At 49.8% G+C, this 23,944-nt stretch overlaps 1 protein-coding gene across 12 annotated transcripts in view; it reads right to left on the bottom strand.

The window, feature by feature from the left end:
• The window catches only part of EBF3 (EBF transcription factor 3), a 128,632-nt gene that overhangs the window by 62,254 nt on the left and 42,434 nt on the right, over positions 1–23,944 (bottom strand). The window lies entirely within an intron of this gene.

Below are 23,944 nucleotides of genomic sequence, written 5' to 3'. Positions count from 1 at the left end.
TGACGGACAGCTGACATTCTCCTATTTATTATCAAGAAGTACAAGTTTTGATGTTATCAGAGTGGAAAAACAGCCCAAATGTCAGAGTCTGAATATTTTCCCCAGTTTCTTGAAATGACATCTTACTTTCCTACATTTATTGTGACGGGGCCACTCGTGGGTATGCGAGTACATGGCGGCCAGAGGCAGATATCATTGAACTTTGTTGGGGTTTTGTTCCAGCATCCTCCAAATGCTGCAATTTCTGCCCTTTTCCTGGCGAGGAATTTAAAATAATTCTGTTATAAATGCCTAAAGCTGGGGCTGCTGAACAGAAGAGAGCCCAAGCTGACCCGTCGCTGTATTAAATTTTCATATGAAAAGAGGACTTTACACATGCAGCCAAAAGGGCAGAGCTCAGCGCTCCTGTTGGGCTCCCAGAGACAAGCATTTTCTAGCTCTGCATGCATAAAATGAGCTACAGTAGGTGTCAGTAATTAAACGATCATGTTTCAAAGTCTTGACAACAGTACAGAAGCAAGAGAACAAGACGATAATTTCATTAGTCTGAAGAGCTAAGTCATAATTAGGTGCCTTTCACAGAGTAAAAGTCATGGACAAAAGGTACCCATCCTGCCCGGCCGGGTCTGCAGTGCAGGAGTGAAATCTAATACGGGGTCCTGGGTTTACGGGGTTCACCCATGGGCAGGAGACTGCAGGCAAAGTCTGGGCGGAAACAATCAGGCTTTCTTTGGGGAGGCTGAGAAAGGAAACGGTATAGAAACAGCCTGAAAAAGTCAGCAACAATGGGATATCGGTGGGTTATTGTTATAGGGAAACCTGAATTCCTCCCCTTGTTCTGGGGACCGCCCCCCACCCCAACCCAGAAGGATGGCACCATGGCTCACAGGCACGGTTTGCATCCGTCGCCCCACTCCAGTCATTAACCACATTATAAACTGACTTTGGTAAAGTAGCATTTATTTAAAACTAAACTGTTGGGATGGGCACTTCATGGAATCATTAATGTGCAGTTTGATGTTTCTGTCAGTTTATTTATCTCTGTCTTTACTTGCTGAGGTATTTGCATATTTAATTGATCAATATGCTCCCCGTTCCTCTTGCACATCTGCCAAGCTGGTCCCAGCCTCTTAGACCCCTCATTTCTCAAAGTGACAGCTCGCCGCTGCCCCTCCTCCCGCGCCCAGGCCCCACCGCGCCTCCTGCAGCAAGGATGCCCGGCCCACGGCCGGCGTCCCCTCTGCACGCCTATTAATTTTGCATCCTCGGATAACGTGCAGCCTCAAGTAAGGAGAAGACGTTTTTGGTGTCTGATCTGTAAAAAGTTCTCAAGACAGATTTTCCACACGGCTACACGTCACAGCGCGGCAGCAACATGTGTGCGCCGGCTCCCATTCAGCATCTGTCACCGTCTCCTCCTGCCTCCGCACAGCCTTGAATCGGAGCTGCTTATCAGCAGAGTGTCAGAAATCCGCGCTGCCTTCTCTTCCTCGTTTAATCTTTTATTAAGAGCTACATTGTGAGCTTCTGATAGCGAATGTCCTCCACTTCATCATTCATAAATCGGAGTCGACATCAATAAGGTGACGGCAGCACGGAATCAAAAGCAGCGCGGTTAACTGCCAATGAAAACGTCTTAAATTTTCTAAACAATCTGCTGGCATTTCTTGATGCCAACAGAGTGCCACAAAGCCCCATTTTGTGTGTTGGATGGTGAGGAACATAAGGAAGGTGTTCTCCTCCAGGCCCCGCCTCCCCATGGACTATGCCGGAGGAAGGCGAGGCAGAGGCCAGCGCCCTGGACCAGCCTGGGTCATTTCAAACAGGCCGAAAGAATGGCTGGCCATGTGGCTAAAACGTAAATAAATACAGCCTTCCCGATGTGCTGTGCAAGGGAAGCCCAGGACGAGAAACAGACATGTCCCAGTTGCTCCTTGAAATGGCCAGATCCAGCCAGAGGGAAGGCCAGGCCGGGGGACGGCAGCAGAGGGTTGAACTCCTCGGGTGAGGACACTCCAAGAGCCACACTCGCAGAATCAGAAAGGACGCCAGCACCATGTGTGAAAAAAAGCCAAGAAAGTCCAGGTGACAAGTTCCTATGGTGGAACCCGGCCCTGCGTCTACATTCTCCTCTTCGGTGATAGCCAGGATAGTTCTCTCTCCTCTTGATTGATGTTTTAGTCTGAGCTGTCATTAGTTAAATTAATTTTCTCTCCAAGATAGTGGAATAAGGTCCACAAAGGCAAATCTTATGAGGCTGTAAAAATAGACCATCGTTTGGAAGAGATTCAGACGCGTTCCCTGCTCTTGTCATTGTTGCAGAAGAACACTTTAATTTCATATGAATTCCTCAAGAGAAACTTTAAATTAACTTAGATTTAGCTGTGTTGGAGGGATAGCAATTCAAAGCAACAAAATAAAATACTCTTTGCTGACTCTGGTGTTTCCATGTTCATGCTCCTATGTGCTCTTCTCTATTTTCTGCTCAGGCTAAATAAATGCCAATATTCACCTTGAAAGAGTCATCATAAAGTAACTCCCCTGGGATATAAAAATATCCTTCTCTCATCTTCCATCCAAACAGTGTCAGATGAAGTTAAAAGACCTGGTAAATGTGCTAAAATCTGCTTATGTGAATTATTTTTTGCCAGGATAACGGAGCAGCCATCACCTAAGCTGTCAGAATGCAAAGAGAAACGCAGAAAGACTGTTTTCTAACCTAAGACCAAGGATGGCGGGTGGCGGGGCTGGAGAGAGGCACAGGGGGAGGGGAGGAAGGGCACAAAAGCCACAGATTCCCCAGCGGTCAGCACCAGTGAGGTCCTGGGGTACATCTAGTGCAGCCTCCAGGGACAGAGGAGGCCTGGCCAACATTGGCCCAAGGTCCTCCTGGGCAACCCCCAATGCCCTGACCTCCTGGACTCTCTGCCTGATGTCAAAGGGCCTCCAGTTCTCCTCACTTTGAGGAAATTTAACTCGAACCTCTTTCATGAGAGATCTTATTTCCTAAACAGCCCCTGACATTGATGGTGCTGTAGCCAGGCTTTGTCTGTGAGGGCACTCATGAGGAGCACCGTGGGGGGTTGCTCCTGTGAGAGTGCTCTTCAGAAGCACCGTAGGGGGGTGCTCCTGAACTTCTGCATATGGATTTCTTGGCTTTTTCCATCACAGGCTTTGACGCCCATCATCCACAGGCAACCTGGGTAGACTTCATGGGAGGGCACCTCAGAGCAGGATGACTGAGTTCATGAAGATCCCAATGCAAACCCAAAGGTCTTGGGAGCCACTGAAAGCACGCATCACCCAACACCCATGGGGCCAAGTTCAGGGACTTATGAACCAATAAAACCAGGTATTACCCAACACCCATCAGATCCCAGTTCAAAGGCAGGTTCCATGCGTAATTCTTTTGGTCGGTGAGTCTTTTTCTGGCATGCCCTCCGATAAGAACCATTCTCAACCGTAGGATGCTCTTGACATCTAAGTGGGTCCTTCCAGGTCAGACAGTCAAGTACATCTGGAGTGTCTCATCCAAGTGGCTGTGGCCCTCTTAGCTGGGAAGAAGCCAGAGGCTGCCAGTGCTCAGCTGACATCTCCACATGACTTACCACCACTCTGGCAATGTCATAATTATGACGCCTAAACTTACCCTGTTTATTTGCAGGCTAGAGGAATGCATGATTGTTTATTTTTATTACAAATATTGATGGTAACTCACAGGCATTTACTTCATTGCCATTTCAAGTGAAATTGCCCATCATAAAATATCTCTAGAATTCTGATCCTGATTAGCTTCCAGAGCTGGTCCAGGGTGCGATCCGACCATTTGTCTTAATTTTATTTTGCTCTCCCTAACTGCACACACCACTTCAGGAATATCTGGAATTTTGTTTTAATTGTACAGCTTTCAACTCACACCACATTTCTCTTTGTGTTGAAAGCATCCTGGTGATTTATCCTCATTATTGTGTAAATAGGTTTCGGCAGTTCTCAGTAAATAAAACAAAGACTGACAGGAGGAGAAGAGGGAATTTGCTTTCCTACCAATTAGAGTAGCCTTAGGCAGTACTTTTAAGAGGAGATAAATCCTGCAAATCACTAAAATGATCCTGTCACATGCACCAAATATTAAAATCGCACAGCGGCGCCCTCGGTACAGTTTGCTCTGGTTTAATGAGTTGGGGTGGGCCTCGTGGCGAGGGCTGCAGTGCACAGTTGGGGACTCTTGACTGACAGCAGAGCTCACACCCACTGCAGCTTCCCAACCTGTGTGGCCAGATGGAAAATCACAATCCGGCGGAATCCGCCGCTTTCCAGCTAACCAGCATTCCCAAATTGACTTTTCAGCGTCTACCTGTAAAACCTTCCCCCATGATAGATAAATGCAAACTCTGCTTCCTAATAGCTGAGGTGATGCTTTTAATACAAAATCTATAGTCTGTGCCTACTAGGGGAGCAACATGTTAACTTTTGCAACTGGGGAAGCTTTCGGGGAATTGAAAGTGAGTTTACTTCATCTGGCGTCACACTTAGTTCCCTACAAAATGCAGCTAGTTAGTTGTCCTCCACAACTAGTTAGCTGGGGAAACACAAGGAACTTCCAGACATCTTTTTTACTATGTGTCAACGCCTCATCTACTCTCTCCAGCTTCGCGGTGAAGTGGTCCACCTAACTCCATGGCAAGGAAACCACTGGACTCCATGAACACGTTAACGAGAGTTGTGAGCCCATCTTCTTCAAGGCTGGTGTGTGACCTGGGGTGCTGGGTGCACAGACATCTTTCCATTTCCAAGCCATGGCCACTGGGGTTCAGAAGCACGGCACACTATATGGGAGGTACATCCCTATGGGACCGGTCACAATGGAGCTGTAACAGCCATCAAGATGTTCACCATAAAACCCAGAGCAGCAGAAAGTCCCAGAACAGACAACCCAAGGGGCAGGCCCAGTGTTTTGCGTTTTTCAGTAACCACCTTTCCTCTCTGCCACTGTCAGGTCTTACCTGGTGACAATGACACTTGGTGTATTGAGCAACAACTGTTAGCTTGTTACAGCATCTTTGTGAGACTCTTTATGAGCATGTAACTAACTGTACGACAAGAACTCCCATAACCTGAGACCCGGGGTCAGTAATGCATTAAAATAGAACAAGACACACCAGACTTCAGTACAGCAAGGACTCATGTGGAAAGGGGTGCCTGGCAGGGCAAGACAGAAGGAGCCCAGGTGCTCTGAGCCAGCTTCTACCCACCCTGCCCCTGGGCCTACCCCGCCCAGTAAATGCCAATTCACATCCAAGAGACAGCGGCCTCTCTCAGGATTCCAGAAGTATTTAAGATTCACAGGTGTTTCTCCATGAACTCACCACCATTGCCTTCCAGGATTTGGAATGAAAACGCCTACAAGTCATAGAAGCAACACAACAAATAGAACACAACGCAATTCTGCAGCTTTGATGAAAGTCATACATGCGTTTCACCTTTTTCTTGACATCTTAGTTTTTAGCCTCCAACTGAAGTTCCATTCCACCAGTATTAGATGGACCCAGGCTGCTGGGTTTGAGCATGTACTGGTTCAGTATATATGGTTCAGTCTAATATTTTATGCAAAGCCAATATCAAAACCATAAGGCCAATTTCCAAAGTAATTATTATTTTCTTTATAAAAGATGTTTGGAAGGCCCTTGGGCATAGAAATCCCTTGGACTAGGCTTCCCTTGTAAGGAATGACCCAAAGCGTCTGCCATTTAGTAGCTGTGGTTATTTTATTCTACCTGCTCTTTTTACCCATGTAGCATTCCATAAGCACCTGTGCTCAGTGCTAAATTTATGAAGAAAGAGATTACAAAGATAGCATCACACCCTCACAAAGTTCAGATTAAATCCCATTAAACACTGTCAAATTGCAAGTACTAAACCTATTTGATGAGGAAATGTATTAGAGACATCCTGGTGCACTGTTTTACAAATACTTGTTGAGACATTTCCTAATGGTTCTTCTAGTGGATAAAGATCCACAGAATCAGGGGTGGGGACATATTGCGCCTGGAGGAGGATGTGATTTTTGATGAGAGTAAAGTCCTTGTTCTCAAAGGTGCTCTAAGAGGCACTTTCTTGCTGTCATGGGGAGTCCATGACCCCAGGCAGTCATTTGGTGGAATTTTAATTGCTGCAAAGCCATCCTAGGAATCACAGCATTTTACCACTGGGAGAGGAGTCTCAGATAGAATTCAATCCTAAAGTTGAGAAATGGAGGCAGAATGATCAGCCAGTGAAGTCCACTCTCCTTCCCATCTGTTCTTTCTGTCCTCAAAACCCTATACACAATTCCAAAGGGGTCCCTGGAAAAGTCGCTGCCACTCTCAGAAGAGGAGGTCACATGACTCACGACCACGACCCAAGTTTCCTTCAGTTGGTTCAGGATAACATAGTTGGTGGAAGATGTGCAGGCAGTTTCCTTTTCTCCTACTTTGGAATCCATGCCCTTCCACCTAGAATGCCCATCCCCAACTCATTTCTGAGGGTGCACAGACCCTTCATCTTCCCAGGCCAGGACCCCAAAGCCTCCAGGGTTCCTGCACTACCCAGTGGTTAGGTCTTAACTGGCGACAATGATACTTGGTATATTGAGCAATGACTGTTAGCTTGCTACAGCATCACCCCAGAGTCATGATTCCCCAACACATCATTCTCCTGTATTATAATCATTTGTTTCTCCCACCTCCTGCCAAACATACTAAGGGATACAGGGCTATGAATATGGAGATGGATGGATGGATGGACAGATGATTAGATGGATGGATGGATGGATGGGCAGATGGATGGATGGATAGATGGACGGATGAATGGATAGACAAATGCACAGATGGATAGATGAACAGAGGATGGATGGATAAACGGAGGGATGAACAGATGGATGGATGGATGGACAAATGGATGGATGGATGGATGGATGGATGGATGGATGGATGGACAGATGGATGGATGGATGGATAGATGGATGGATGAATGGATAGACAAATGCACAGATGGATAGATGAACAGAGGATGGATGGATAAATGGAGGGATGAACGGATGGATGGATGGATGGACAAATGGATGGATGAATGGATGGACAAATGGATGGATGGATGGATGGATGGATGGATGGATGGATGGATGGATGGACAAATGGATGGATGGATGGATGGATGGATGGATGGACAAATGGATGGATGAATGGATGGATGGATGGATGGACAAATGGATGGATGGATGGATGGAGGGACAAATGGATGGATGGATGGATGGATGGATGGATGGATGGACGGACAAATGGATGGATGGATGGATGGATGGACAGATGGATGGATGGATGGATGGATGGATGGATGGATGGATAGATGGATGGAGACAGACATCTATGGATAGAACTGTATAATATAAATATATAGACACAGACATATGATTTATATAGATCTATCCATCCATCCATCCACCCTTCAGAGCAGAAGCATTTTAATCACCTCAATTCAAATTAGATTTTGAATAAATATTTCTTGAATGAATAAATGAATGGATAATTAGTTACTCCTAAAGGAACAGAAGCAACTCCTTAAATAGCTCCCAACATTACAACTGCAAATTTTCGTGGAGTAGGAAACAGACACAAGATTATAATCAGGAGACATTTCTGAAGCAAAGTCAAATTTGTCCATAAGATGAGGGTTCTGCCACCATGTCCATGAGATAACCAGAAAGAGCAAGGCTTTGCCTTTCAGGGGTGAGTTCATCCCACTAGCGATGTGCCCTCTGGGGTGAGTGACTTTAGACCCCAGGGCTCCACCCTCAGCTCTTCCCTGCCCTTGTCTTTCCATCAACTTGGGGCTGGAGACTCCAGGAAAAGTGTAGCTCTGTCCTGGCCTTGATGGCATCAGAAGGGTTCCAGGGTGCACTGTGCAACATGGCGGCCACAAGCCACAGGTGGCAACTAGGCATGTGGTAGGGGTTGGTCCTCATGGAGATGTGCTATATGTGTCCAATACACCAGATTCCCAAACTTAGTGAACAAGATAAAATTTAAAATATGTCAGCAATTTTATATTGACTGCATATTGAAATAACCTTTTGGAAATGAAAAAGTTATTTCTTATACTTTATATTATAAAAATATTATCTCTTTTTGTTAGTGTGGCTACTTGAAAATTTTAATAGCAGTCAAAATTTTAGATGGCTTTCATGTGTGGTGTGCACACTGTCCACTGGCCACCACTGGTCTAGGGAGCAGGCTGGGTCTCTCCAGGGACTGACCCTCGCTGGCCTCCCCACCCCATGGAGAAGTAGGGATGGAGGATCCTCCCAGGCCCTCACACACCATCTCTAAAGGATGGCGGCCTCTGGGAGGTCACACAGCTCAGCAAGAACCACAGCATCAGCCTCTCCAGGATGGTGGCGGGGAAGGGAAGGGCTTCCCAACCATTGCAGGTCCCAGGAACCCTGGAATTGAACTCGCCTCCACCCTGCGTGGCAACCTCCCCCCAAAGGCTGCCCTCGTGGATTGGGCCCCCGAGGTGATATTTGTTACATTAATGCAATGCTCAGACACTCAACCACTGCTTCACATTCTACAGCGATTCCAAAAGTGATTTCCACAATATGATTTACATACTAGCTGAGTGTAAATTTAGAATAATTTGGCCTGAATGATCCTTACTAGAATAGATGGCCACAAGAAAAGAATGGTGAATAAAAGCAGCCTTACTCAGAATCTAAGCAATTTGCTGGCAAATACAAGCAGCATTTCCCCAGATTATAATTTACACTGTATTAACTGTCAAGAGCGCTTTTGAGAAATATAGATAACAATTCAGATGCAATCGATAGGGAGTGACAGTTGATTTTAAAGCTTAATGCAAGACAAGAAAGAAATGACTGGGGCATCAGCTCTGGAAGAATAAATTTGTTTTGTATTTGATTTTTGTGTTAAATTTATTACTGCCAAGAAGAGCTCTCTTTCAATAATATTAAGAACAAGATTGTGAAATTGCAACATGTTCGTCTCCCACAGTTTTCACAGCATTGCCAATATAAAATGATGCCCCTGTTCAGTACTATGTATAGATCTGATTAAACTGCTGCAGATACCTCTAACTTTGAGTTTCCGCATCCTGTACGGGATTCCTCTTAACCCCTCTCTGCACTGGCAAGGGGCTCTGTTTGGACCCTCAGGTGGAACAGGCCCTCTCCTGGGTGCTGTCACACCCTCCTGTGAGTCTAGGGAGAGGACAGTCCCTATGTGACCAGAGGATGCTTCTGCTTAGTTCTGAGGTGGTCTTAACAATAGGCTTGTTTCTAGAAATGCCTACAGTTGGTTGTTTCTAAGATTACAGAGTTCTGTGAAAACAAAAATTTGAAAAAAACGTCAGGCTAAACCTCAATTGTTTGATTGAGAAGGGTTGGTGTATCCCTGTCACAGTCAATAGAAGCTTTTTTTTCGATTCTGTCAAAATGTCCAGTGTATATAATCTTAGGGTTTCATATTCCTTCTGTGCAATACCACAAGAAACTTACTTGACAAATACCAGGGAAAAAAAAAATTTCCCTTTCAGCCCAACTCTATTATACTTCTTATTCTCTCCCACCAGCTGGGGTTGCCTCTCCGCAGCCCTGCACACTCGAAAACCCACCAGCGTGGCCAGAAATGAAATGATGAAAGTTGCCACAGTTCAAACTTATCCATACTTCTCACTTATGACATGATTGATTTTCCTTCAGAGTGCTCAAACACAGGATTGTCTTGCTTCTTTTTCCACTGTGGAAACAGCTAATGTATACAGCCTTGGCCTGCCAGAGAAGGGGGAAGCGGTTGACATGTAGAAGAACAACTGAAATGAATACGGATGAAATTTGAAAGTGCAATTTTCCATCTGTCAATCACCTTTCAAAGGGACCCGTTAACCACCAATTGGGAAACCCTGGGCGAGGGCGCCCCTGTTTGCAGCTCTCCATGCCACAGGCCCCTTGGCCTCATTAATCAAGATATTCGCTGCTGATCTAAGTTTTGCACAGGTACCCTGTACCGACTTGGAATGCTCCGGGAATATTTTATTAGGTTTCTTGAGATGCTATTGATAATTTATATTTTGAATTAAAACAAACGGTCTCCTCTTAAACAGAATTTGATTAGGTGACGACAAAATCTATTTCTCTTGCTCTGGTGATGGTACGTGGTGGATCCTTTCCCGGAGCTACCTCAGGAGAAAATGTGAGGTGCTGTGGCATTAATAATGGATAGTCACCCCAACCCTTCCTGGCCGCAGCACCAAGATGCCTCGAAATACAGCCAATTAAGGTTTATTTAATTATTAAGGTTGAATAAATAACAGCGAAACATGTTAAAAATCTTTCAGTTTCAGTCAATCATAATAAAAAATTAATGAGACTGGATAGAGAGCCATAAAAACTGATAGACTGCGATCGTGAATTATAAATTGGTATTGATTTTTTCCTTTGCAATAACACTCTCAGGTAATCGTACGTTGTCGCATGTAAAGTGCACTCTCCTGGTTGAGACTAATATTAACTATCAAATATAGATGAGACGGAGGCATTTATGACACTTCAGATTTCACAAACAAAAAGCACAAAATACAATTTGTGGAATAATAGCAGCACTGAACAGAGAATCCTAGGGTGTTTATGGGAGCTGGCCGGGACCCCACTGAGCCGTGGATCCATAAGACACAGCTACCTCATTCTTCTCCTGCCATTTCTCCTCTGATATGTTACCTTGTTAGTATCACTAAGAAAAGCATAAATATTTTTTATTATTTGTGAGGCTCATCCCGTCTTGCTTAATAGACAGGCCACATGGAGTTAAAGCCATATTATATGACCTGGTGCAGAAGTGATCATTCAAAAACCCAAAGCACATATTTTATACCGCCTGGCTTTATTAATTCTAAGCCCCCAAGAAATAGCGGGAGGATTTTCCAGCTTTCTGTTTATTGAAGTAACGTGGAAACAAATAAGACATTTCCCTAGGCTAGCTCAGATAAAGTGGACAATTACTATTGGCATTCCACATGTAAATATTTAACACTTCACAGCTAGTTTGCACCTAAATACCCATTAGATGTTGCTACAAGCCTGGACACCATTTCCCAGCAGAACTACATGGGCCGTCCTGGGCAATGGTTATTGGATTAGGGAGAATACAAATCGCATTCCAAATAGTGCTGGAAGGGGACACGGGTTAGAGGAGATGGGATATACCTGAATAGGGTGTTTTCCTTGAGTGACACAAACCAACTCCTCCAAGAAAACTCACACAAAGCCAGTATCGGCGCAGCCACCGCCGCTGGCCCAGCTAATTGATAAGCCGCGTTGCAGTTCGTTAGTGGCGTTGATCGGATTTCCCTCATTTGGGGGAAGCATAGAGGAGACATCATGGACACAGGCCAGCTATACACACATGTGGCTGCCTGTCTGAGTTCAGTTTCCGCCTCCTTTCCACTGCCTGGCCTGGAACAAACATCGAGAGGCACAAGGCCACCATTTTTTTAGGATGCGAGTGATCCAGTTTACACCAATAAGTACATCCCATAAGTCAATTCTTTGCAAATTCTAAACACGATGCGACTGCCTCTTTAAGTAACTCTGCTTCTTAAAGATACACTAAAAGTATACTTTTAATACACAAACTGTAGTCAGAGTTAACAACGTGGACTTTACCTGCCCACTCTGATTTTAAGCACAGGTGCCGAAGGCTTTCCTTCTGAATTAAAAGTTATTCTGCCCCTTTGCTGGCATTTGGAACTTGAAAATGAATGGGCTGGGATTACCCTTCCTAGAGGGTGGCTCTTCCATCCTTTAACTTCCCCATGACTGGGAAATGCCACGGCCCAGAACCCATGACCTCCATACGGCTGCCCTGCATGGAAGAGGCCAGTCACGGGGGAGAGGCCCTCTGCATGGGTCTCTCTTGCAAGAAAGCAAATCCCATGGACATGAATGCGGGGATCCCCAGCCCCCCACCAAACCACAGGCAATTCACACACCAGCAGCCCCCTCCTGGATGTCCTTCCTGTGCAGACACTACAGACTCTTGAAAGCAACTTTGTTCGTGACCTCTCTGGCCTCCAGTTATCCCTGCCTTCCCAAGAGTCCCTGACCCTCTGTTATCAACCTTGTGCTGCTGGAAAAGTGGGTGGCCCTGGGAGGTGACACTCCCTAGGAATAGCAGCCACTGGACAGGGCACACGTCTGGTCACCCTGGCTCTCAGAGGAAGGCCACGGGTTCTCACTCACCTGGCCTGGGCTGCCATCTTTGGAGCAGCAGCTAAGCACAGAGCAACTGTGACAAACTCTGGAAGTCAAGCCTGGAAAACACACCTGGGAAGGTGGCCCCGTGAGGCTGCTGTCCAGGCAGCACTGTGCATGCTGGGTGCCTGCTTGCACCCCATCCAAGCCTGTGAACCCCCATGCTGGCCGGGGACCCTCTGCGGCACACCATCAGCCACCAGGGCCCTGGGGTCCCCCCAGAACAGCAGCGCCCACCCCTGGGCTCACAGACTCTGAGAGCCCTTCTCCCAACCCTTCCCTCGCCACTCTGACCTCTGCGCTCTGGAAACAATTACTCCTGGAAAGCCTGTCAATATCATTATTTTTACAAGAAATCAATACGCCTCACAAAGTTAATGGGGGATTCAGGCAGGGAGCGTTTACCTCCTCACTGTCAGGGGCTCAGGCTCTGCTCAGCGCCGATGACAGATTCACCGACACCAGCAGACAGTAAGCAACGCGTGGAGAGGAGGCTGGCGCTGCAGGCAGGCGTGGAGGCCGTCAGCAGAGCTGCGCTAACGAGCCCGCCCGGGGCTGGGGTCCACTCGGGCCGACGGGCCAGGAGCCGCGCGGGGCAGACACCCCAGAGCTCTGCCCAAATAAGGCCTGAGTCCCCTCTGTGAAGGGAATCGGAGCCTTCAATTACTTGACATGTGTCCCATAAGCACAGACTGTACACATACTCAAGTCCCTTGGCCAGTACGGGGCCTGAAAGAAGAGTTAACCACATCTGTTGTCTTTAACAAAAGACACTGCTTCTCCTTCCCTGCCCGCCCCAACACTTACAGAATTAAAAACCAAGAAATAGCTATGTGTATGCACACACACACACACACAAAAAAAAACAAATATACATATACATATATTCACAAACCAAGTCAGAAGTAACTACACTGATGACCCTAAAATTCAAATTGCAAGGGTCCGGAGAGCCATCCCCAACCACAATTTGGCAGCAGATATACACCAAATCTCCATGAAAAAATCTCAATATATCAATTCAAGGCCCTATGTTTCTTATCCAAGATGCCAGATCTACGGATCGTCCACCCAGCTCCTATGCTCCCTGTTGCGGGTCCCTGCTTCTTTTCCCCGTCACCTCCCCCAGAGCCCTAGGTATACGATTAAAAATTAAAGTTACAAAGTTGTCCAGGGCACAGGCCTTCAGCACGCTCTAGCCCACACTGAGACAGCACCCTAAAATCCTTCCTAGACACCCAGCCTCCCTGCTCAGCAGCAGTTCTGTCTGCAAACCTGTCCTCTGCATGGTCACGTGGTCCAAGGGGAGGGTTCCAAGCAGCTTTACTGCTGCCGCAGCCTGGCATATCCACTCCTGGGGCACAGGTGCCAGCAGGGCCATGGCCGAAGCTGCTGATGAAACAATTTGCCCACATGGAGCTCGGCGCGGAGGCCCACCACCACCCACTGCCTGCTCCAAACCCCCACACCTGCCTTCCAGGTAACTGCAGGGCCCATGGAGAATGGGGTCAGTCCTTTATAACAGAGCAACGCATGCCTCTGCTCCCACACAGCACACGGCAGTGACCAAGCCCCACAGCCGTGAGGGACCTCCAGCCCATGGGTGAGCCAGGGCCAGACCAGGAGTCATGGCCCTGGAGCACTGGGTAAGGTCAGAGGGATACTTCTCCTGGCCTGATAGGTACAGAGACCCACAGGTCTTCCTATCCCACAGCCGGCTGGATAGAAGCACTGCAGAGCCACACCCCAAGTCTTGGCTTAGAGGACTGTTCTCAGTTTATCCAACAGGCCCTTTCTCTCTAGACTCTGTCCTGGATCCTCTCTCACTCCTGCTCCACCTCCTTCTGCTCTGCCCCATTTGCCCTCCCCTATCCATTCTCCAATCACTTCCCTCTTCCATCCCATTTCAGAAACCCACATCCCCACCCAGACCCCTGAAGCTTGGAATAGTGTCCAAAAGGCCGCGAAGAAAAGGCATCTGCCTGCCTCAGCTGCTCCAGCCTCTTTGGTGGGCATGGGATGGGAAGAGGGGTGAGGAGGGGCTGGGGGCTGCTGCTGGGCTCACGGAGCAGGGACAGTTAGCTGACCTGTCATTCAGAACCAGGTATGCCAAAGCACTGCTATGGAAAACAGCATGAATGAGATCTCACAGGTGATTTGGGGGAAATGGTGACCCCCCAACTCCTACGCCAAGCTGGGAAGCCCGAGCTCAGGTGGACTTCCAAGCGCCCTCTCATGCACAGGGAGGCCAGTCCAGCAGCTGAAGGGAGCTTTGCCAACAAAGAAACAACTGGAGTGGGCACAGGGCTCTCCGCGAGGCCTCGTGGAGGAAATGCATGCCTGCTTCCTCCCCAGTGCAACGCATGGCTGGCCCAGCACGAACACGTGACCTCAGTCAGCTGTGCACAGAAACTCAACGCCCGGGTGTGCACGTCCACCCGTGTGGGATTCCCCGTGAAGGAATGCCACTGAATGAAGAGGGTTCCCGCTAGGACCCACAGGAGCGAACTGGCCCACCACGAAGTACAAAAGTCGGGGCAGGTCCTTGCGCACCAAGAATGTCAACTAAACTGGCTCTTTCCTGCGCATGGAATATCGCCCTCCACTCCTGGCCTCCACGGTAGAGGAAAAGGCAAGCTGGACCCTGGAACCCTGGGAGGGCCCTGCGGTTCCTCTCCCCGCTATCAACAGTGTGGAATTTACACCAGGCCTTCACATCCTTACCAGGCGCTTCACAGCTTTTTAGGGCCTTAATGCAAACCATATGCAGAGCTGCCTGCTCACCAAGGCCGCCAGCAGCTACCTCCTGATTGGCTCCTGCAGGATGGGAAATAGAGGTCTCAGAGGGGAAAAAACAACAAACAGATCTCTTGTCTACAAAGCAGAACTCAAAACATTTTTCATGCATTCTAGGCTTCTCTAGGAGCAGCAGGCTGTTTAAAAAAATACCTGGCCCAAATTGAGCATTTGCTTGACATGATGGAAAAGTGAGTGCTATTTTCTGTTATATTGCCCCTATTCTACATCGACAAGAATATATTTTTTCCCTGTTCCCAACTGATTTCACAGTAGTGAACTCCGTTTATGAATTATCTGACACATTTCTTGCAATTCTTCTGACAACAGTGCTCAGTGGAAATTTCAAGGCCCCTCTCTTCTGACAAGTAGAAATATCAATATTTGAATAAATTGTGGATTTTAAACTTCTCACTCTGATGCGCCACAGCGAGGAAGACTGAATTCTTCTTTTACTGGGTCTAATCCCCCTGAGCCTCAGGAAGAAATCTGTATGCAGCGTTTCATTACAAGAAAGCAGTACTGAGTGACATTTGAAACACACATCTAAGTCGACCTGATGAAGTTTACTTCCTTCCAACAACAAATAGCAGCTTTGTATCATTCCCCCTTCTTGGGGGAAGAGCAGCACAACTCTGGTGTCTGAGCAAAAAACCGAAATGTTGATTCACAAATTGACAGCCCAATCTTTAAACAAATGTGTTTCTTGGGGGGAAAACGCAGCTTTGTTCGAGCTAAGCATTTTTCTCTTGCCTGACAGAAGCATTCCGGGTCTGATTAGAAGGGCCTTGTTAGGGTCCGTCTCAGACACTCTGACTCCACGTTTTAACAAGCATGCAAAGAAAACAGCATAAAGATAACAAAACATTGTCATTACCATCTCCGGTGACTCTGTGTGCCTTTAACACTTGCACACATTTTCTCCTGGTGGCTCCCACACAGTTGCACGCACCAGGCAGGGCCCAAGGCTGGCTCCAGAGGTCCCTAAATGATGGACTTTCTGCACTCACAGCGCTGACGGACTGGCAGGAGCATGCAACTCCAGCAGCATCCTCTTCTTTTCTTGGATGAATAAACATGGATAGTTTATTGCTGAAACCATATGTGGGCCTGAGCAGTATGATGAATGGCCTGTATTTCCCGGGGAACGGCCGGCAGAGCCGCCGCCTCAAGCCCAGCCTGACGGTCCTGATGCTGCAACCTCGAGTACCCCCAGAGCTATGGTTCCCTGAAATGTATTCCTTGTAAAAAATAAATAACAAGACACAAGCCAGGGGAGAAAGCTGGGCGGTGCTACGAATGCCAGATCACCACCGGTGAGGGGCCCAGGGGTCTGGCTGTGAGCCTCAGTTTACCCCTCTGTGGGAAGGGACAGTGGCACCCACCCTTCAGAGCAAATGGAAGGCCCCTGCCAACCCTGCACACAGGCAGGACTCGACCAGGCCAGGTACCATCTTCTCATCTAAATCCCAGACTCTCCTCCCCAAAAGCTAAGCTGAGTATATCCAGCCAAATACTTCATTCACTCATCTCGCTTCTCATCTGAATGGAACTCCTCCTGAAAACTCTGCACAGGTGACCATCGTCTCTCATCCTACCTATGGAGCAAGAGCAAGGCCTGGTGGTTCAAGAACCCCCATCCCATTCATGAAATCCACTCATGCAATTTGGAAGTATGAGATCCCAATGCAAAAATCTGTCAGGGTGGGGGGTTCCTCGAAGGACCTGAGGCCAGGCTGAGGCCAGCAGCCAAAGGGGACTCCAAGGGGCAGAGGGGCTGACCTCTCCCCTACTCACCCCCCTCTAGCCCTGCACCCACATCCAGCTTTGAAGACGAGGCGGCTGAGGAGGGCGATCTTGCACATTTCAGACAAAGAGCATCTGTGATTTTCCCTTGGCAGAGGCACGGTGTTGGGCATCAGTGCTCTGGGCAGCCTTGGGAGAGGGAGACGCCCAGGCCTGCACTCTAAGGACTGGCGTGGGAAAGGTGGGGCACAAGCCGGTACACTGGAGCCCAGAGGCGCATGCAAGGTGCTTTCGAAAATACCGCTGGTCATCCAGAGCGGAGCCGCAGGGCACGGACGACATTCCAGCAGTGAGAACGACAGGGGAGCAAGCAAAATGACCAAAAGCAAGTCCCCTGCCGGGCATGGAGGGCTCGGAAAGGGGCTGGTTCCTCCTTTGAGGGTAGGAAAGGAGAAGGCTACCCCTCCTCCTGAGCCCTGGGCAGCAGGGGCCACGGGCACAGAAGACCCACTGTACAACCAGTCCATCTGAAAGTGGGGGCAGGGCAAGCCCACGCTCCACCTTTGCCATGGTAGAGCTACCTGTGTGGGAGACCCTGGGAGGCCCCCGCAGAGGCTGCAGCTGCCCCTGGCCGCTACACGCCAGGTGTCAGGCCCTGCACCTTCTCCCTGCATCAAACGGGTGTCATGGGAAGGGAGGCTCAGTGAGCAATAAAAGACCCTCAGTGTCCCCTAGGGCATCACGTCAGGTCTGGGAAAGCCAGTGGCCGGAGGCTGAGAGAACATGAAGGGCAGGGACTGTCCATGCGTCTGTGAAACAGGAACGTGCTTTGCATGGCTGCGGGACAGAGCCCCTGAGCCAAGACACAAATGTTCCTGGCAAACCCTCAGGCCCTTCAAGAGTTTGCTGCTCCTCACTGCGTGAAGAGGTCAAGGATGGCCATCCACTGGGGCAGTTCCAGCCTCATGGACAGCACCGGGGCAGAGGGAGGGATGAGGTAGAAGAAAATGGACATTCATTTCTCTAGACAACAAATGGTTCTCAGATGCTGCGATGGGGTGCCAGGAACTCAGCAAGAGGCTCTGTGATGTGAGGCCTCATTTCAACACAAGGGCCCAAGACACAGGGCCCAGCCCGGAGCAGGACCCCCCAAAGAATGACTGGGGGTTTCCTCTTGTTGGCATCTGGGACAGGAAAGGGGGAGCAGTGAGAAACCTCAACTCCCAAAGCTACTATTACTCGAAAGTAAACCCAAAAACGCTTTCTCCAGAAGAATTATGATTTAAAATACTCACCCATGCATGCACGCACATGCACACACACACACACACACACACACACGAGAGCCAAGACAAGTTGGGTGTCGCTAGGAAGTGAGTCGGGGAGCCCGTTCGTGCGGGGTGTGACGTCCCGTGAAGTTTGTTGTAACAAGCGAGAGCCCAGACATCCACGCTGGGCGAACACAGCCACTGAGAGTGTGGGAAAGCTGTGCCCACAGATGGCCAAGCATGTGGAGGAGAGCACAATATTTTATTTAAATATCCAAATACGAACACATTCCCGCGTGGCGCCAACAGCCGCCTGAACACGCCCAACACCGGCTTGTGCTTTTTCCGTTTTGTCTAGAAATTTGGGTTGCACTAAATTCTCGGCTGAATGAAGATGAGAAGGGGCTGGCAGAGAGGCTGGCTCCAGCTCTCTGAGAACCTGGCTCCTTCCCGGGTGGCAGGGGCAGACGGCCCTGGGGAGATGGGGAGGGTGCACTGCCTCATGCCCAAACCACCACCTTCCAGTTGAGAAATCAGAATTGTCTCTGCAGAATAGGGAAAAAGCATTGTCACCATGATTCACACGGAGCTGACAAGACTCAGGAAATTCACTGGGGTCCCACAGGGGCTCCGAGGGGGAAGGAGAGGGCCTGGGACATGCCCCTCCAGCCTTCATGGGACAGGATGGGCAGGGCCGACCCTCACTGCTCGCTAACAGTGAAAATCCACATCTCCACTTTGGAAAACACAGGCGAGCGAGAGCTTGGGGGACAGACGGGCGGGCGCACTCAAAGCCTCCCTGGCGGGGGTGAGACCACCAGGCCAAGGTGCACGGCATGCCCACCAGCTCTGTGACCCTGGACAGGCCACGGTCCCTCGGGAGCCTCAGGCTCTGCATCTTCAAAATGGGAACGACAGTCTCTCTCTGTCCACCACCTCGTGCTCAGCAAGAATTAAATAAGATAATGCCTAGGAAATGCTTGACAAGCCCCTAATCCGCCCTGTGCATGTGGACTGGATGCAGGACGGGTGTAAGAAACGACACTAAGAATGATTATCCGTGCAGGGCATCTCGTGTTGTTTCCGAAATTAGGCACAGCCTAGAGAAGCGTTTGAGAGCAGCAGAGTTGAAGGCACTCCAGGAGGCTCAGAGGGGCATGAAGGCCAGGCTTGCTGCAGTGGCCCGGGTCTCCACGGCTCAGGAGCCAGCAGGGCCAGCGACAGGCTGGATGCAGGGGGTGTCACCCCAAATCTCCAGCAAAGCTCAGGGCCTGGCCACCGGGGCCACCAATGATGGACCCTTGGCTGAGGCCATTCCCTGACCTCTCAGGGTTCCGGCTCACTGTCGGCCTCACAGGCCACACCAGGGACAGAGGCCAGCACAGCCCAAGGGAGGCACGGTGAGCAGGACAAAGGTGCTCCCCGGGAAATGGGGAGGAGTTCCTGCTGCAACAGAAGAGGGCATCACTGCCAGGGTGGGAATGAGGGCTGGTGACCCCCAAAGCCACCTCCAGGCCTGAGTTTCTAAAACATCAGCAGGAAAAGAAATCTAGAATTCCCAGAAGAAAAAGAGACCCATTAATAATAAGTACAATAGATTTGTAAAGACTAAACCCAGAAACAAAATCAGTTACTTTTCATGTATTAAAAGTGGGGCACAGGCCGGGTGCGGCAGTTCACATCTGTAATTCCCGCACTCGGGAGAGCGAGGTGGGTGGATCACCTGAGGTCAGGAGTTCAAGACCAGCTTGGCCAACATGGCGAAATCCCATCTCTACTAAAAATACAAAAATTAGCCGGGCGTGGTGGCGCACGCCTGCAGTCCCAGCTACGTGGGAGGCTGAGGCAGGAGAATCACCTGAACCTGGGACATGGCAGTTGCAGTGAGCCAAGATCATGCCATTGCACTCCAGCCTGGGCGACAGAGCAAGACTCCATCTCAAAGAAGAAAAAAAAAAGTGGGGCACATATCATATGCATATTTCACTTTGGCATTCGATTATTACAATGATAGGTTTTTATGTCAGGAAAACCCCACTAGGAAAATAAAAAACAACTCAGTTAAAAATAAAGACAAGAAAACCAGACATAATAATGTACACCTAAAGTCCCAGCTACTCATGAGGCTTGAAGCCAGGAGTTTGAGGCTGCAGTGAGCTATGACTGTGCCTCTGAATAGACACTGCACTCCAGCCTGGGCATCACAGCAAGGCTCTGCCTCTGAAAAAAAATAAGGAAGAACCAAAACTAAAACCAAGCTGAGATTATTTGAATTACAAATGGGATTTTACCAAAAGATTTATTTCAGTAAAGCAAAAGTATCAGGCTTGCTCCCTGGTGGAATTTAAATATAATTTGACTTCTGTGAGACACCCCTTTAGTGGTCTAGGTTTACCCTCTAGCCTCAAGCTCCTCTTTAAAATTAGGTAAGGAAGCTTTTAACAGTAGCAGATAAGGTGTAATCAGTAAAATGATAATCCTACTGCTAATAACAATCACGAACTGTCCTACCAGAGGATCCAGAATGGGGCAGGTGCCGGGCCAACCGCTTGGCATTTACTTCCTTCAACCCCCATCAACTCTGCTTTGTAGATGAGGAACCTGAGGCCTGGAAGCTGGAAGAGACTGTGCCTCGTCACACGGTTAGGAAGAGGCCCAGGTGGCCTTCCAGTTCCTCACTGCACCCACAAAACTGGGGGATAGGGGTTCTCTCTCCCACTCAGCATTCCTGAGGCCGAGGGCTCCCAGTCTGACATTTTAGAGAAGAGCTCAGGCATACGTTCTTTGCGTACCCATGTCACAGCTTAGGTTCTCAATGACCAAAGCGGGCAGAGGTGTCCAGCTGGGTCTAGGGTCCAAGACCCCGCTTCTACCTCATTCTCCATGCCCCCACGCATTTCACTGAAGAAGAAACTGAGGGGAGAAATCAAGAAGTCAAGTTTTCACAAGGCCTCATGTTTAATGTAACTTAGGAGAAAACCTAAGAAAAAATCTAGAGGAAGATCAGAAATCAAAGTGGACCACCAGACTAAAGAGAATCGGGGAGCACTGAGAAAGTAACGGAGCTTGGAGCTGCCATTTCTGCTTCCCTAACCATCACCAGACCTGCCCTCCTCTGCACCACCAGTCTGCGGTTTAGGCCAGACAGAACCCTGTGTGTTCACATGGTTGTTTAATGATGATCAGGGCCCTGCCCTTCCCCTCTCCCCAGCTCCCTGTCCCAGGTGCCTACAGGTCAGAGCCATCAGGAGTGAAGCCCAGATGTGCCTACACATCTGTGTGCACATGCAGGTGTGATTTCATGTCTGTCCTTGCTGGAATCCGGGACCTGAGGCTACAGCAGCAGGGGTGGAATCAGGGGAGACTCTTGGTTTACTCATAGTGAGACCTGCTCATCTGCTTAGCCCTCAAACCCCAGCCCAGTGTCATTTTTTAATCCCTGAAACCTGGCACGAAGCAGAGTCCCTGCGCCCTGCAGCAGTCAATAAACACTTGAGCTGTGCTGTGGAGGAGGCTGGAGAGGACTTCCCCAGCCGGGCTCACCAAGGACAAGGACACATCAGGCACCTGCCCATGGAAGCCCAACCCTGGCATGGTGGGAAGGGGACCCAGCCATGACTGAGACCCTCTCTGTCCCCGAGGTGCTTGGGGACAGTGGGGAGAGCGAGCACGCAGGTGACCAAACACAATGCAGACCAAGCTGTGAGTTCTGGGGGAAGAGCTGCTCGAAATCCAAGATGCCGATTAAACCGCCAGGGCAGCAGGATCTCCGTGATTGGGAACACATCATGGGAAAAGCAACATTGGAGCTGAGCCTGGAAGTTGGGGTTCTGAACTCTGACGAGCAGATATGGAGGAGGAGGCTGTCCAGGTGGAGGCAGAGGCTGGGAGGGGTCTGGCCCAGCGGGCAGGGGGTTGTGGTGACAGGCACAGGGGATGAGGCTGGGGAAGGGGATGAGGCCAGGCAGAGATGGTGAGCTTCTCTCTGCATCCATGAGACCCACTCACTGAGCCTGGGGTACATTCTAGTGGCACAAGCCACCTGCGCTGAAATGGGCCAAGAGGAGCAGACTTAGAAAGCACAGCCCTGCCCCAGGGGTTGTCCTTGGTGAGCCCGGCTGGGGAAGTCCTCTCCAGCCTCCTCCACAGCACAGCTCAAGTGTTTATTGACTGCTGCAGGGCGCAAGGACTCTGCTTCGTGCCGGGTTTCAGGGATTAAAAAATAACACTGGGCTGGGGTTTGAGGGCTAAGCAGATGAGCAGGTCTCACTATGAGTAAACCAAGAGTCTCCCTCTTGGTGGCCCCCATGTCTCTGCTCCCTGAGGGCAGGGGGAGCTCTGTTTGGGTTCGCCACTGTGAGCCAGGAGTCTGCCCAGTGCCGGGAACCTGTGGATGCCCCAGAGATGCCACTTAATGAATCAGACAGAAGAAAGAGCACACGAGAGAAAGCCTCCCATCCACAAACCCGCCCCGCTGTGCGGTCTAGGGCGAGTATCTCCAGGAGGGCCACAAACCCGCCCTGCTGTACAGTCTAGGGGCCAGTATCTGCAGGAGGGCCATAAACCCGCCCCACTGTGTGGTCTAGGGCCAGCATCTGCAGAAGGGCCACAAACCCGCCCCACTGTGTGGTCTAGGGCCAGCATCTGCAGGAGGGCCACAAACCCGCCCCACTGTGTGGTCTAGGGCCAGCATCTGCAGAAGGGCCACAAACCCGCCCCACTGTGTGGTCTAGGGCCAGCATCTGCAGGAGGGGCTGTCTCCTGCACCAGGGCGGGGGTGGCACAGAACACGTGGAGTGACTCTGGGTCACTGGGTGGAGCATTAAGAGCTCCTCCTGACCCAGCTGGGCCGCTGGTATGGACACCACTGATGAGACAGAATTGCAATCAGCCTCTCTGGAACCTGACTCATTTTATAGAAGAAAAAGGAATGAATAGAAAGGAAGACATGACTCCCGTGGTAAAACCCCGAAGAATCATGGAAAGCCACGCTTTTGAAAGCACCCGGCCTGGGACTTCTCACATGGGAGTTGTGGCCCCACACTCTGTGTGCAGCAGCAGGTGCATGGCCAGATGAGAAGGGTCCAGTAACTGTGAAGGGTCATGATAGCTGGTGGTGCCCAGTGGAGTGATCCCTACTGTCTGGGGCAGAAGGGGGCACCGGGTTGGGTACAGAGGTCTCTGGGCATAGAGTCAGCAGCTGGCAGTCCTAGCTCTCCTGCCTGAGGCTTGGTCTCCTCAGCCTCAAAATGGGGACCCCAGTGCCCACCAGAAGGCTGCTGTGAGCCTGAGATGGCCTTGATGGTGTGGGGACAGGGAGGGGCAGCCTAGAAGAAGGTGCCTTGTGACCTCTGGGCAGGGCCAAAGAAACCCAGGCATAGACAGCGTCAGCGTCATCGGCTAAAAGTACGCAAAGCAAACACAAGAAAACAGTGAGTCCAAGCGGGAACCAACTGGGAATCATGTTCCAGAAAAAGAAACCACTTTCGATGGTCAGGAAGAACGTGCTGGAATCGCAGTGGGCTAGGGCGCCCTGGAGCAGCTTTCTCCAGCTGGGCACGACTGATGGCGGGGTGGGGTCCCTGCGGTGGGGCCATCCTGGGCACTGCAGGATGTTAGCAGCATCCCCAGTCTCAACTCACTTTGCCTGGAACAAACCCTCCCCTCCCCACACTGGTCACAACCAAAAAAGCCTCTGGATGTTGTCAGATGTCACCTGGGGAAAAAGCCACCCAAAGCCAAGAAGCCCCGCAGACCATCACCCAGCTGCAGGAGTCCCCTGGGCAGAGCACACCCCAACCGTGGGCCTCCCATCACTGTGGAGGTTTGGTCC

Source organism: Piliocolobus tephrosceles, chromosome 9 (genome assembly GCF_002776525.5).
Source record: "Piliocolobus tephrosceles isolate RC106 chromosome 9, ASM277652v3, whole genome shotgun sequence".
Lineage (NCBI taxonomy): Eukaryota > Metazoa > Chordata > Mammalia > Primates > Cercopithecidae > Piliocolobus > Piliocolobus tephrosceles.
This window is presented reverse-complemented; position numbering and strand designations above follow the sequence as displayed.